Here is a 7147-nt window from a genome sequence, read left to right as displayed (position 1 = left end):
ACTTGGGCAAAATTAGTCACACTTAATACCATCCATTGGTATTGTAACGGACCTAAGCCAACACCAGCAGCCGTCAAATACGAAGCTAAAATTCGAAGACATAAGTCCGTCGTCCTTATTCTATTTAAATGGTCTTCATTTTTATCTTAGTAATTAACTTCATTCATCCACCTTTACAGAAATGGACGACGCTAAGAAGAGAGCACTGATTAGGTCGTAGGTTGCCAAGAAAAGGGAGTCCGGCAACGTGGCTCCCAAGGGGACGAGCTCAAGCAACCCGTCCACAAAAAGGAAGCAGTTGCCCAAAGGGGCCGTCCTGCTAAGAAGCCCAAACTCCCTTTGGAGCCCGTTGTGGGGCTAATGGCTGAGGATGCGAAGACGGTCGCCCCAGTGAAGCACAGGGCTGGAAAAGGCCCTATGAAGGCTCCGTCCACCAATCAAGAGAAATCGCTCATCCTCCTTCACGAAGATTCTAAACATGCCTTGGAGTAGCTCTCATCCATCATTTCGTCGGAGGATTATGAGGACTTAGGCAACCACTCCATAGAAGCCATGGGGGAGACGGGTCTTTTTGCAATCGCTTAGGTAATCCAGCCCATCACCTTTATGTCTGTCATTTCCAGTTGGCTTTCCATCTAACTCCCCTTTTTCTTGTGTTTCAGGCCATGGTTATGATGAAAGGGTTGATGGGATGGTGTCTTACCCACGAGACAGCCCTGGAGTGTGTACGGGCAAAGGCAGAGTAGATGGAGGATGAGCTGAACTAACTACAAAGTTGGAAATCCAAAATGGAGAAAAAGTTTGAACTTTCGAAGAGGGTAAGAAAAGATCTTGAGCAGAGCACGGAGGAGGCGAAGAAGGCCTTTGAGGGTAAGGACAAGGAGGTACAGGACCTGAAGGATAGGCTCTGTTAGGCTAAGGAGGTAGAGATACGTGAGTACCGTGACTCCGATGCCTTGCTGTTAGAGCTAGGAGACTCATTCCTGTAGGGTTTTGACGACGCCCTCCGTCAGCTTAAGAAGGCCTACCCCGACCCAAATGTTTCAAATATTAAAGTTGAGGACCAAGCTCAAACCTCCGTCATGCCCGTTGCCTCAGAGGACACTTGCTGAGGATGCAGCTCGAGGCGACGGAGAGTTAGCTCTGGCCCAGAATGCCCAAGGTTAAGTTCAAATTGGGGTAGATGACACCTGTCAGGAGAAGGATGCAGACCCTCAGGAGTAGATTTATTTATTTATTTATATTTTTTGTAAGTTGGAAAAACAATCCCTTAATTTTATTTGTCATTATGTTCATGTTAAACAATTTCCCCTTTGAGGGTTTTATATTTCTATCTGCCCATTTTGGTTTAATTGTTTGTTTCATGGTTGCTATGAATGTAGTGGTCCGTTTTTCATTCGACCCGTCCACTATGTGAGGCCTTTAATTTTACGGCCATTGGGTTAAAACTTAACTTCCAAAATGTTTCCGTCCACATTGTGTTATGGAATTTAAGTTGCGTTCATCTTAATGTCTAGAGGGACCATCCTCCTTACGAATTCAGTTAGACTTTTATCCTCAATGGATAGTCCGTCCACCCTTTTCTATATAAATTTCCATCGACCTGGATGGACTGTTCGCCTTATTGGCTTAATATTCAAGGATGGTCCGTCCACCAAAAGGACTAAAGTTTTGATTTTTCTAGACGATCCGTTCATTTTTTGGACTAAAATCTAAATTTTTTCCTCATGTAGAACCGTCCACTTTATGGATTTAAATAAAATTTACATCCTTTATGTACTGTCCACTATATGGACTGGGTAGTATTTTCATCCTTCATGGATGAACCGTCCACTTCATGAACTAGGTAGTTTATACCATCCTTTTTAGACTTGGAATTTTTCATCCCCCTGGGATGATCCGTCTAGTCTCTGGACTTTAGTTTATGCCCGTCCACTTTTGTGGACTTATAACTTCCATCTTCCTAGGATGATCCGTGCAGTCTCTGGACTTAGGTTTTTATTCGTCCACTTTTGTGGACTTAGAATATCCATCCTTCTGGGATGATCCGTCCAGTCTCTGGACTTTATCTTTATCTGTCCACTTTTGTGGACTTGGAATTTTCATCCTCCAGGGATGATCTGTCCAGTCTCTGGACTTATTTTTTTACCCGTCCACTTTTATGGACTTAAAATATTCATCCTCCTAGGATGATCCATCCAGTATTCGGACTTTGTCTATATCCGTCCACTTTTGTGGACTCGGAATTTTCATCCTCCTGAATGATCCGTCTGGTATCCGGACTTTGTTTATACCCGTCCACTTTTGTGGACATTGAATTTTCATCCTCCTGGGATGATCTGTCCATTATCCGGACTTTGTTTATACCCATCCACTTTTGTGGACATGGAATTTTCATCTTCCTAGGATAATCCGTCCATTATCTGGACTTTGTTTATACCCATCCACTTTTGTGGACTTTGAATTTTCATTCTCCTATGATGATCCGTCCACTCTATGGACTTTATGAGAATTGCGGCAGAAAAGACATAGATGTGTCTGAATATTCTTCTACTTTTTTAAAAAAAGTGTTTGTAGAAAAGTACCTGCCCCCTTGGGCTTAAAAAGAAACTTAAATTATTGTAACAAAAATTGTCTAAGTAAAACTGGTAATTGTAGTAAAAACTAAATAAACTGGAAGAAAAAAAAAAAAAAAAAAAAAAAAAACGTCGTTGTTCTTCATCTCTACTGGTAGTATTTCCGTAGGTGCTCCATGTTCCATGGGTGCTGAAGCCTTCGCCCGTCCAGCGGCTCGAGATGGTAGGTGCCCTTCCTCTGCCATGATGCGATTCTGTAGGGTCCTTCCCAATTGGGGCCGAGCTTTCCTTGCGAAGGATCTCTAGTAGTGCCTATTACCTTCCGTAGTACAAGATCTCCAACCTGAAAATCCCGATGCCTAACAATGGAGTTGTAGTGTTTCGCCATGAGATTCTGATACCGTGCCATCCTTTGCTCCGTTGTTGCTCGTACTTCGTCTACTAGGTCGAGCTAAAGGCGCATGGCCTCTTCGTTCTTATCCCTATCGTAGTTTCCACTTGATAGCTTGTGAGTCCTACTTCTGCTGCGATGACAGCTTCACTTCCGTATGCTAGTTTGAACGGCGTTTCTCTAATGGGTGTTCTTGCTGTAGTTCAGTATGCCTATAGAACGCTTGGTAGCTCGTCCGGCCAAATACCCTTTGCCCCCTCGAGTCGGGTCTTAATAATCTTGAGCAAGGAGCAGTTCGTGACTTCAGCTTGTCCATTAGTCTATTGGTGTGCGGGCGATGAGTAGTGATTCTTGATACCTAGCTTCAAACAGAAGTCCCTAAATGCACTGTTGTAGAATTGCTTTCCGTTGTCGGAGACAAGCACTCTGGGTATCCCGTACCTACACATGATATTCCTCCAAACAAAACTTCTAATGTTCTTCTACGTGATAGTGGCTAGGGCTTCTGTTTTCACCCACTTAGTGAAGTAGTCGATACCGACCACCAGAAACTTTAGCTGCCTAACTGCTGTTGGGAAGGGGCCCATGATATCTAGTCCCCATTGAGCAAAGGGGCAAGGGGCCGTCATGGGGGTCAGTTCTTCGGATGGTTGCCTGATGAGATTACTGAACCTTTGACACTTGTCGCAGGCCTTGACATAAGCCTGTGTGTCCTTCAGCATTGTAGGCCAATAGTATCCTGCTCCAATCAACTTGTGCACCATTGACCGTGCCCCCAAGTGGTTTCCGCAAATACCCTTATGGACTTCTCTCATTACGTAATCTGCTTCCTCGTGGCATAGACACCTCTGGTACGGTTGAGAGAACCCTCTTTTGTATAAAACATCTTTTTTCAGCACAAATCTTGATGCTTAGACTTTTAACTTTCTAGCAGCGTCATTTCCGTCTGGTAAAACGCCAATCTTCAGGTATGATATCAATGGTGTAGTCCAATTGGTTTCAGAATTTACTTCCTGCACATTTGTTCCGTCATCAATAAGCGAGGAGACTTGGACAAATGACAATACCCATTTGGGGACAAGCATAAGTTCTGCCGAGGCTACTTTTGCTAGTTGGCCGGCGCATTCGTTTTCCCCCATCGGGATTTGAAAGAATCTGACTTCGAGGCTGCCGATTCGATTCTTCACTTCTTCTAGATACCTCTTCATTCTTTCATTCTTACACTAGTAGCCGCCATTAATCTGACTTGTTACTACCTGTGAGTCACAATGTACGACCACGTTTTCAGCACCTACAGCCTTTGCGAGGTCTAGCCCTGCCACCAATGCTTCATATTCTGCCTCGTTGTTGGTTGTGGGGAAATCCAGTCGGATCATGCATTCGATCTTATCCCCCTCCGGGGTTTGGATCACCACGCCAGCCCTTTCTACTCGTCTATTTGAAGATCCGTCCGTATAAATATTCCACTGTCACGTCTCCTCTGCCCCCTGGCCGTCTCCGAGGATGAATTCGGCAATGAAGTCATCCACTACTTGCCCTTTTATAGCAATTCGTGGATGGTACTGTATGTCAAACTCGCTAAGCTCCACTGTCCACAAAGCCATTCGTCCCGCAGTCTCAGGGCTACTCATGGCTTTTCTCAAGGGTTTGTCTGTCAAGACAACAATGGTTGGAAGTACGGTTCGAGTTTTTGCACTGCATTTATCAACGCGAAGGCCAACTTCTCCATCTGAGCGTACCTCTCTTCTGCTTCTTGGAGCGCTCGGCTTGTAAAGTAGACTGGTCTCTGAGATTCGTCTTCCTCTCTCACCAAAGCTGCACTAACTGCGGCTTGTGAAACAACTAAGTATAGGTAAAGCTCTTCTCTTGGCTTGGATGGACTGAGCAACGGGGGAGATGAAAGATATGCCTTTAAGTTGTCAAACGCCATCTAGCATTCGTTCGTCCACTCAAACAATTTTCTCAGAGTGCGAAAGAAAGGTAGACATTTGTCAGTCGCTTTCGAGACGAACCTATTCAGGGCTGCGATTTTGCCATTCAAACTTTGCACCTCCTTGACCGTCCTCAGCGGTTCTAACTCTATTATGGCTCGCATTTTCTCCAGGTTAACCTCTATAGCTCTTTCGGATACCATGAAGCCCAAGAATTTCCCTGCCGTCACTCCGAACGCACACTTGCTTGGATTCAGCTTCATGTTATATGACCGGAGGGTGTCAAAGGTCTCATGGAGGTCGCCTAGGTGATCATCTTCATGTAGGCTCTTCACTAGCATGTCATCAACATAAACTTGTACGTTCCTCCCAATCTGGTGCGCGAACATCTTGTTCATTAATCTTTGGTATGTTGCTCCAGCATTTTTGAGTCTGAATGGCACACCTTATAGCAAAACAGTCCCTGGCTAGTGACAAAAGAGGTCTTCTCTTGATTGGCTTCTTCCATTCTAATCTGGTTATAGCCCGAGAAAGCATCCATGAAGCTCAAAAGCTAGTGTCTTGCAGTTGAGTCTAGCAAAGTATCTATCTGAGGGAATGGATAGCTGTCTTTGGGGCAGGCCTTATTAAGGTCCGTGAAGTCTACGCACATCCTCCATTTTCCATTGGCCTTTTTAACCATGACAACGTTTGCCAACCAATCGGGGTAGTACACTTCTCGGATGAAATCTACCTCAAGAAACTTTCGTACTTCCTCGGCAATGGCTTTGTCCCGCTCCTGAGCGAATACTCATTTCTTCTACCGAATTGGGGAAAATGAGGGTGATACATTTAGCTTGTGAACCATGATTGAAGGGTCGATTCCTGGCATGTCCTCGTGATCCCAGGCGAACACGTCTTGATTGTCTCTTAGGAATGCCGTGAGCTCTTGGCGTACCGGCCAGCTTGCCAGTGTACCCACTCTAGTCGTCTGTTCTGGCCTTAAGTCATCAAGGATCACTTCTTCTAATTCTTCAACTGGCTACGCTACTGTCTATTGTTCTCCTATGCACATTGTTTGCTGATGATCGTCCATCTCTAGCATAGCAATATAGCATTCTCGCGCTGCCACCTGATTTCCACGCAGTTCTCGTACTCCATAATCTGTTGGGAATTTGATCATTAAATGGTAGGTTGAAGTTACAGCCTTCCATGAGTTGAAGGTGGGTTGTCCGAGAATGGCATTGTAAGCGGACGAGCAGTCGACCACCAGGAATGTTACTTCCTTAGTAATCTACTGGGGGTAATCACCCACCGTTACTAACAACGTGACGGCACTGATGGGGAACACTCTCAACCCTCCAAAACCAACTAGAGGGGCATTAACTAGGACCAATTGTTCTTTATCAATCCTCTTCTGCTGAAAAGCCGGGTAATACAGGATGTCTGCCGAACTGCCGTTGTTAACCAGAACCCGGTGCATGTTGTAGTCTCTTACCCTCAGGCTGACAACAAGCGCGTCGTCATATGGGTGGTGCAGCCTTTGAGCATCTTCTTCTGAAAATCCGATGACGGGGTTGTCGATCCGTGCCATCTTGGGTACAGTGCTCGTAAGCTGGACGTTCTGGACCATTCTCAAGTAAGTCTTCCAAGCTTTTTTGGACGACCCAGAAGCTGTCGTGCCCCTTACGATCATCCTTATGTCTCTAATGGGCGGCCTTGGATGCTCATTCTCCCGTCGTAGGGCCTGCTCTTGGGGTGGATCCATTCTTTCCTTGCTAACGAACCTCTGTAACTTCCTCTGTCTTATTAGGGCCTCTATCTGCTATTTTAGATTGTAGCAGTCAGCTGTTTGTGCCTGTGGTCTCGATGGAAGCGGCAGTACTTGTCCCTTGGCCTCTTGCTGGGATCTCCCTTCAACTTGCCAGGGAACGTCAAGGCCCCTTCGTCTTTGATCTGTATTAAGACCTGATCTATTGGGGTAGTTAATGGGGTGAAGCTTGTGAACCTCCCAATGAGGGGTTTGGAGTGTCTATCATCCCATCATTCTCCAGTCCTAGCCACCTTGTGCCCCCTATCCTGCCTTGTGTCCTCCTGCCTTTCCCTTTTCCTGGGCTTATCCTCACGGGCCAGTAGTGCGTCTTCCGCGTTCATATATTTGGTGGCCCTGTAAAGCACACCCGACATGGTCTTTGGATCGTTCTTGTATAGAGAAAACAGGAACTTACCCTTTCGTAACCCATTAGTGAATGCCACCACGAGTATCTTGT

Source organism: Quercus robur, chromosome 1 (assembly GCF_932294415.1).
Source record: "Quercus robur chromosome 1, dhQueRobu3.1, whole genome shotgun sequence".
NCBI classification, from domain to species: Eukaryota; Viridiplantae; Streptophyta; class Magnoliopsida; order Fagales; family Fagaceae; genus Quercus; species Quercus robur.
Note: the sequence above shows the minus strand (reverse complement) of the source record.